Below are 7,534 nucleotides of genomic sequence, written 5' to 3'. Positions count from 1 at the left end.
AGGTGATCCCAAATTTGTAAGAAGAAGGCAGAGGGAGATCTGACAGCAGAATAGACAGGAGGGTATGTGACAGCAGAAGAAAGATTGTAGAGATAGTCAGTCCAGGAATGCTGGCGGCCACCAGGAACCTTGGAAGCTAGGGACAGATTCTCCCCAGAACCTCTAGAAGGAACCAACCCTACCAATACCTTAACTTCAGCATCGTGAGACTCACTCTTGGACTCTAGAACTGTAAGTAAATACATGTGTCTTGTGTTAGCCATGACTTTAAGTTTAACCCCCCTGGCCCTCGAGAGGCTTCGGGAGAATATCCATCTCCTGGCCTTTTCCAGCTTGTAGAACTGCATTCCGTGCCTCGTGGCCCCCACCTCCATCTTCAAAGCCAGCCGTGTGGCATCTTCTCTCTCGGACTCTGCTTTGAGCTGCATTTCTGTCCCCTGGCCTTCGCTTCTGTGTCCCAGTCTCCCTTTGCTTCCCTCTTCTAAGAACGCCTGGGGTGGGGGATGGGCACTAAGGAGGGCACATGCTGTAATGGCACTGGGTGTTATATGCTACTGATGAATCATTGACCATTATGCCTAAAACAAATGATGTACTATATGTTGGCTAATGGGATTTTTAAAAAAGTGTTTGGAGTTACATTCGGGGCCTACCAGGATCACCCAGGGTAATCTCCCCACCTCAGAATGCTCAATTTAACCCCATTGGCAAAATCCTTTTTGTCATCTAAAAATCAACATTTACAGGTTCCGGGGATTAGGACCTGAGTATCTTTGGGGGGCATTTTTCCTAGCCTACCACAAACCGCAGTGCCCATTTTAATGAGGAGGGGTGGGCAGGGCTTCCCTCCTTCTATTCAGGACTCTTTATTTATTTTTTTTTTAAAGATTTATTTATTTATTTATTTGACAGAGAGAAATCACAAGTAGGCAGAGAGGCAGGCAGAGAGAGAGAGAGAGGAGGAAGCAGGCTCCCCGCTGAGCAGAGAGCCCGATGCGGGACTCGATCCCAGGACCCTGAGATCATGACCTGAGCCGAAGGCAGCGGCTTAACCCACTGAGCCACCCAGGCGCCCCGATTCAGGACTCTTTAAAATAAGGAAGGAAGGGTGCCTGGGTGGCTCAGTTGGTAAAGCATCTGCCTTCCGCTCAGGTCATGATCTTAAGGTCATGGTATCCAGCCCCGCATCAGGCTCCCTGCTCAGCAGGAAGCCTGCTTCTCCCTCTCCCACTCTCCCTACTTGTGTTCCCTCTCTCGCTGTGTCGCCCTCTGTCAAATAAATAAATAAAATCTTTAACAACAACAAATCCGAGGTCACTCCTATTAGCCAGGAGAGAGGGATGTTTGTACCTTCAGGGTTTGTACAATGACTGTTTGTTGTCTGCACTTAGAGAAAATTATGAAATACACTTGTTTGTTTGTTTTGTCTTACCTTATTAAGGCCAAAGAGTGACCGTGACTGTGGTTTGTGTTCTGAGAGATTGTTTCTGTCCCACAAGAGAAGAGCACCACCTGGCCAGGATCTCATTTTCCCTTTCTCAGTATGCAAATGTTCTTAGAAATTCTTGCAAAGGACCATCCACTGTGGGGGTTAAGTCAATAGAAATGTATTCTCTCTCCATTCTGGAAGCTGGAAGTCTGGAATCACGGTGGGGACAGGGCCGTGGTCCCTCTGAAGGCTCCAGGGTAGGATCCCTCTTCGCCCCTTCCCGCCTCTGGTGGTTGCCAGCAAGCCCTGGCTCATGGCATCAGCACTGCCCTCCCTGATTCTGTCTTCACGTGGTGTGTCTCCCCACATGTCTGTCTCTGTGTTTCTTTCTTTTTAAAAATTTTGTTTATTTATTTGAGAGAGAGCATGAGAAGGGAGAGGGTCAGAGGGAGAAGCAGACTCCCCATGGAGCTGGGAGCCTGATGTAGGACTCAATCCTGGGACTCCAGGATCTTGGCCTGAGCTGAAGGCAGTTGCTTAACCAACTGAGCCACCCAGGTGCCCCTCTGTGTTTCTTTTTCTTCTTGTAAATACACCAGTCCTATTGGAGGCATCATGCACCCTACCACGGTAGGACCTCATCTGAACCAGTTACATCTGTGATGACTCTGTTTCCAAATAACTCACATTCTGAGGTTCTGGGGAGGACGTGGATGGAGGGGAGCGGGGTGGGGGGACCAGGATGCTAGGTCGGATGGCCATGGGGAGCTCCATGTGAAGTCATGGTTGAACATTAAGGGCAAGACCAGGGAGCAGCAGATGCAGAAGATAGGGCCCTAGGGGTACCTGTTCCTGCAAGCAGCTGGTTTATTCTGGCCTTGTTAGATCCCTTTTCTTGAGGGAGGGTTGATGCCGTGCCCAACCTTGCTTAAGAATTCATCACAATTCTGTACGGAGAAGGCAGGGCATCTCCATGACTGCTGCTGGCCAGTTCACTTCACTTTTCCTCTGCGTTTTTTGGGATTTTTGTTTTAGATTTTATTTATTTGACAGAGAGCACAAGCAGGGGGAGCAGCAGAGGGAGAAAGAGAAGCAGGCTCCCTGCTGACCAGGGAGCCCAACATGGGCCTCAATCCCAGGACCTGGAGTCATCACCCCAGCCCAAGGCAGATGCTTAACCTACTGAACCACCCAGGCACCCCTCTTCTGTGTTCTTATTACAAGCAGGATTAGGTCATTATATGAAAGGGATTTGTTCTCCCGCTGAACTATTCCCCTGACCCACACACAGCATCTCGCTCTGGTTCCACGCTTGACTCCACTACTAGCCCCCTTGGGGCTGGACCCTGGTCCCGCCTGGGGGATTTCATTCTGCCTGTCCTCCACCATGCAAAGGGAGCTGGGTTTTTACCCCTGCAAGTGTAATGCAGAGGAAAAGTCTCGGGGCTAGGAACCAGAATCACTGAACCCAACTCAGAGATCCTCCTAGAGCTCAGAAATGTGACTTTGGCAATTCATTACCTTCTCTGGTCCTCAGTTTCTCTTACAAATGGGAATTTATAACAGTTGGTTTACAAACATATAAAGCCCCTTCTAAATGTTTTACAGATATTAACTTCTTTCATACCCGTGACAACACTGTGCCATTGGCACTACTTTTCCCATTTTACAGTAGAGAAGACTGAGGCACAGAGAGGCTAAACAAGCTGCCCAAGGTCACACAGCCATCTGGGGGCAGGATGGGCTGTTCCTGGCTGCTCCACTTGTCTCTAAGCTCTAGATGGGGAGGAGCCCTTGTACTGGCGGGGTCGTGATTGTGGGTTCTCATCCGTCTTCCCCTCCAGGATGCAAACTCTGGGAGCGGTGACTGTCCAACGCACACTGCAGAATGAACGGAGGTGTGAGGCTCAGGAAGGCCGCATCCCTTCCTGATGGTCCAAGCCCTCCCACCGTGCTCTGCTCCGGGAGCTGGATTCCTGACGACTGGGGGTTTGGACGGTCGGACTAAGCAGAACCCACTCTTGGCGGTGCACGAGCGCCACCTGGCGGCCGAGTCCCGCCAGCACCGCGCCACCCGGAGACCGGGAAGGTTCGCTCTGAGGGAAGTGGGATCGCGTCTGAGAGGGAGATGCTCTCAGGAGTGCTCCAGGCAGGCGTCTGGAAATCAGTGCGAGGCTCTCCCTGTGGCTTCCAGACTTTTCTAACCATGATGCATAGTAAGAAATCATATCACATTAACACCATTTCAGGAAATACCACCGTGTACGGCATATTTTTTACTCTCTTCCTGTCTGTAAAGGATGATTAGAATCTTTTCCATCAATGCCAGGACGCTACGATGGGTACCCTGCTGTTTCATTTTTTCCCCCGGCTCACAAATAAAGTTTATGATGGAACAGAGGTTAGCGCCCAGGCTAGACTGTGATCTTGCTCCATGTTTGCTGCCTCAAAGTTCTCGTGCTCACCATCCCTGCCTTCCAGGTAAGGAACCTGGGGTCAGAGAGGCAAAGACACCTGTTCAAGGGAGCCTGGGTGGCTCAGTTGGTTAAGCCACTGCCTTCAGCTCACAATCCCAGAGTCCTGGGACCGAGTCCCATATCGGGCTTCCCGTGCTTTGCAGGGAGCCTGCTTCTTCCTCTCCCTTGGCCTCTCCCCCTGCTTGTGCTCTCTCTCTTTGTCAAATAAATAAAATCTGTAAAAAGAAAAGAAAAAAAAGACACCTGTTCAAGGCCACCCAGCTCAGCTTTGCAGTGCCATGATCTCAGGGTCCTGGGATCGAGCCCTGCATCAGGCTCTCTGCTCAGCAGAGAGCCTGCTTCCCCCCCCCCCCCCGCCTGCCTCTCTGCCTACTTGTGGTCTCTGTCAAATAAATAAAATATTAAAAAAAAATAAAATGGTCAATCTTATACTATGTGAATTCACTTTTGTCAAACAAAATTCAGACTTGGTAAGGAGAGACTTTATTAGGATTACGGAAAGGTAGAGGAGGGCTCAGGCTGAGGCTGGACGGAAGTTCCAGATTCTGGGGAGTTGGGGGAGAAACTCAACCTAGACCTGGTTAACAAGCTTTTTGTTCTGATGGATCTGCCCCCACCCTCTTTTTGGGGGGCAGGTAATTTGAAGTGTTTGTGTGTGGACCTGTCTTGGGTAAACCATGGGGTCATCCATGGGTCACCTCGGAGTCATGAGGAAGGGTGCTTCTCCCAGTTCCTGAAATGAAAACGTCTGGGAGGATTCTTTAATGGTTGGTGTTTTCCAGATGTGCAAGGTGACAGTATTGTCGCAAGTGAAGATGTTTTGTTGCTAGGTGGAAAAAGGAAAACCTGCCTCAGAGAAGCTCTAAAGACCTGTCAGTGCCCATGTGGCATTTCAGCCCCAATTCACAATACTTGGGTGGCCCAAAATATCAAGATTTGAATTTAAGGGGAAATAAATCCCAATACAGCACTTCTTAAACTTTTTTGGTCTCAGGACCCCTTTACACTGTTAAATAAATACCAGCGACCCCAAAGAACTTTTGTTTGCACGGGTTGTACCTACCCATATTTACAATTTTAGCAATTAAAATTGCAAATCTTTTAAATCGCAGGAATTCACAAGCACGAAGTGCATTAGCTGTTAGAGTGATATGTCATCACACATCACATAACCTCGGGAAAACTCCAGATTTGTTGGGGGAGAAGGCAGTGGCAAATAACATTTTAGTGTTACTATGAAAATAGTTTTAACCTAGCAAATCACCTGAAAAGGTCTTGGGGACCCCAAGGCCTCCAGACAAAACTGCTGCTCTAGAAGCCCCTACATTCCTAACCCTTGCTTGCTGAGCCTTCTGGTTTTATTCTACTGACCAGAGTCCCAAAAGTTGATTTTTCCCTTCATTTTATGGTAATAGGACCATCAAGGCTCTGGCTGAGAAAAATGGCCACCCATCTGGAGACTACATTTCCCAGGCTCCCTTGCAGGTAGGTGAGACCATGTGGCTACATTGTCCTCCAAGGCAAGGCCCAGAAAAGATGTGGAAAACTCCCAGCTCAAGTCCTTAAAAGGAGGTGGCTTGCTCTCCCATATCTCCATCCCCATTCCTGCTTGCTGTAATAAGGTCGTGGTGGTGGTGACTTAGCTTCAACTGAGGTCAAGGAAGACACACCTTAGAATAATGGCTTCCAAGGTGTGGGCCCCAGACTAGCAGCTGCAGTATCCCCTGGGAGTTCGGGAGAAAGGCAAATTCTCAGGACCACCCAAGCTTTGCTGAATCAGATACGCTGGGGCTTGGGGCCTGGCAATCTGTATTTCAAAAAACCCTCCTGGGCACTCCGACACTCAGTTTTGAAGACCACTGAGCTGGGAGCTGGGGGAGTAACAAGATAGAAGCACCAGGGTCCATGAATGACTTCAGGAGACCAGCTTGGATAGTTACATGAGATCCATCTTCTGTCTTATTAAAGCCTCTTTTATTTAGTCATTGGTAAATCAAATCAATATCTTAATCAACAATATATTTAAATACACCCCCTCTGGGGCACCTGGGTGGCTCAGTGGGGTTAAGCCTCTGCCTTCAGCTCCAGTCATGATCTCAAGGTCCTGGGATCAAGCTCCACATCGGGCTCCCCATTCATCAGGGAGCCTGCTTCCCCCTCTCTCTGTCTCTGCCTGCCTCTCTGCCTACTTGTGATCTCTGTCAAATAAAATCTTTAAAAAAAAAATACACCCCCTTTTTTTTAAGATTTTTCAGTAGTCTCCACACCCAACATGGGGCTCAAACTCATAACCCCAAGATCAAGAATCGCATATTCCACTGACTGAACCAGCCAGGTGCCTTTGATACTTTTTTGAATTAAGAATTTGGGGGCACCTGGGTGGCTCAGTGGGTTAAGCCTCTGCCTTCGGCTCAGGTCATGATCTCAGGGTCCTGGGGTCGAGACTCACATCGGGCTCCCTGCTCAGCGGGGAGCCTGCTTCCACCTCTCTCTCTCTGTCTGCCTCTCTGCCTACTTCTGATCTCTATTTGTCAAATAAATAAATAAAAATCTTTAAAAAAAAAAAAAAAAAGAATTTGGGGGGCGGGCACCTGGGTGGCTCAGTGGGTTAAAGCCTCTGCCTTCAGCTCAAGTCATGATCTCAGGGTCCTGGGATCAAGCCCCACATCTGGCTCTCTGCTCAGTGGGGAGCCTGCTTCCTCCTCTTTCTGCCTGCCTCTCTGCCTGCTTGTGATCTCTATAAATAAATAAAATATTTAAAAAAGAAATTTTAGGGGGTGTCTGGCTGGCTCAATTAGAGCCCATGACTCTTGATCTCAGGCCTTAAGTTTGAGCCCCATGTTGGCTGCAGAAATTAAATAAAAACTTTCTAAAAGAGAATAGGGAGGTGCCTGGGTGGCTCAGTTGGTTAAGTGACTGCCTTCAGCTCGAGTCAAGACTCCAGGGTCCTGGGATCGAGCCCGGCATCACCCAGGCTCCCTGCTCAGTGGAGAGCCTATTCCTCCTTCTCCTGCTGTGAAATAAATGAAATCTTAAAAAAAAAAAAAAAAAATGAAGGGTACCTGGGTGGCTAGGTGGGTTCAGTGACTGACTTGGTTTTGTCTCAGGTCATGATCCCTGGGGGGTGAGATGGAGCCTTGTGTAGTGGGGGTCCACACTCAGCATGGGGTCTGCTTGCTCCTCTCCCTCCCTCCCACCCTGCTTGAGCACACACTCTCCCTCTCATATAAAATCAGTTTTGAGAACAAGGGCTAGAGAGAAAGAGTGGGGTGGGGGCAGAAGGAGAAGCAGACTCCCCACCAATCAGGGAGGCTGACGCAGGGCTCAATCCCAGGATTCTGGGATCATGACCTGAGCCAAAGGCAGGCACCCCTAAAATAAAATCTTTAAAAAAAAAAATAAAAAGGTCTGGGGTACCTGGGTGGCTCAGTGGTTTAAAGCCTCTACCTTCAGCTCAGGTCATGATCCCGGGGTTCTGGTATCGAGCCCCGCATCGGGCTCTCTGCCTACTTGTGATCTCTGTCTGTCAAATAAATAAATAAAATCTTTAAAAAAAAAAAAAAGGTTTGGACCTAAAAGTGAGTCTTTTGTCTTTACCAGTCCAATCATCCCATCTAGGCCTTGACCC

The sequence above is a fragment of the Mustela erminea genome, chromosome 19 (genome assembly GCF_009829155.1).
Source record: "Mustela erminea isolate mMusErm1 chromosome 19, mMusErm1.Pri, whole genome shotgun sequence".
NCBI lineage: Eukaryota > Metazoa > Chordata > Mammalia > Carnivora > Mustelidae > Mustela > Mustela erminea.
The sequence above is the reverse complement of the archived record's forward strand: the minus strand, read 5'-3'. Positions refer to the sequence as shown.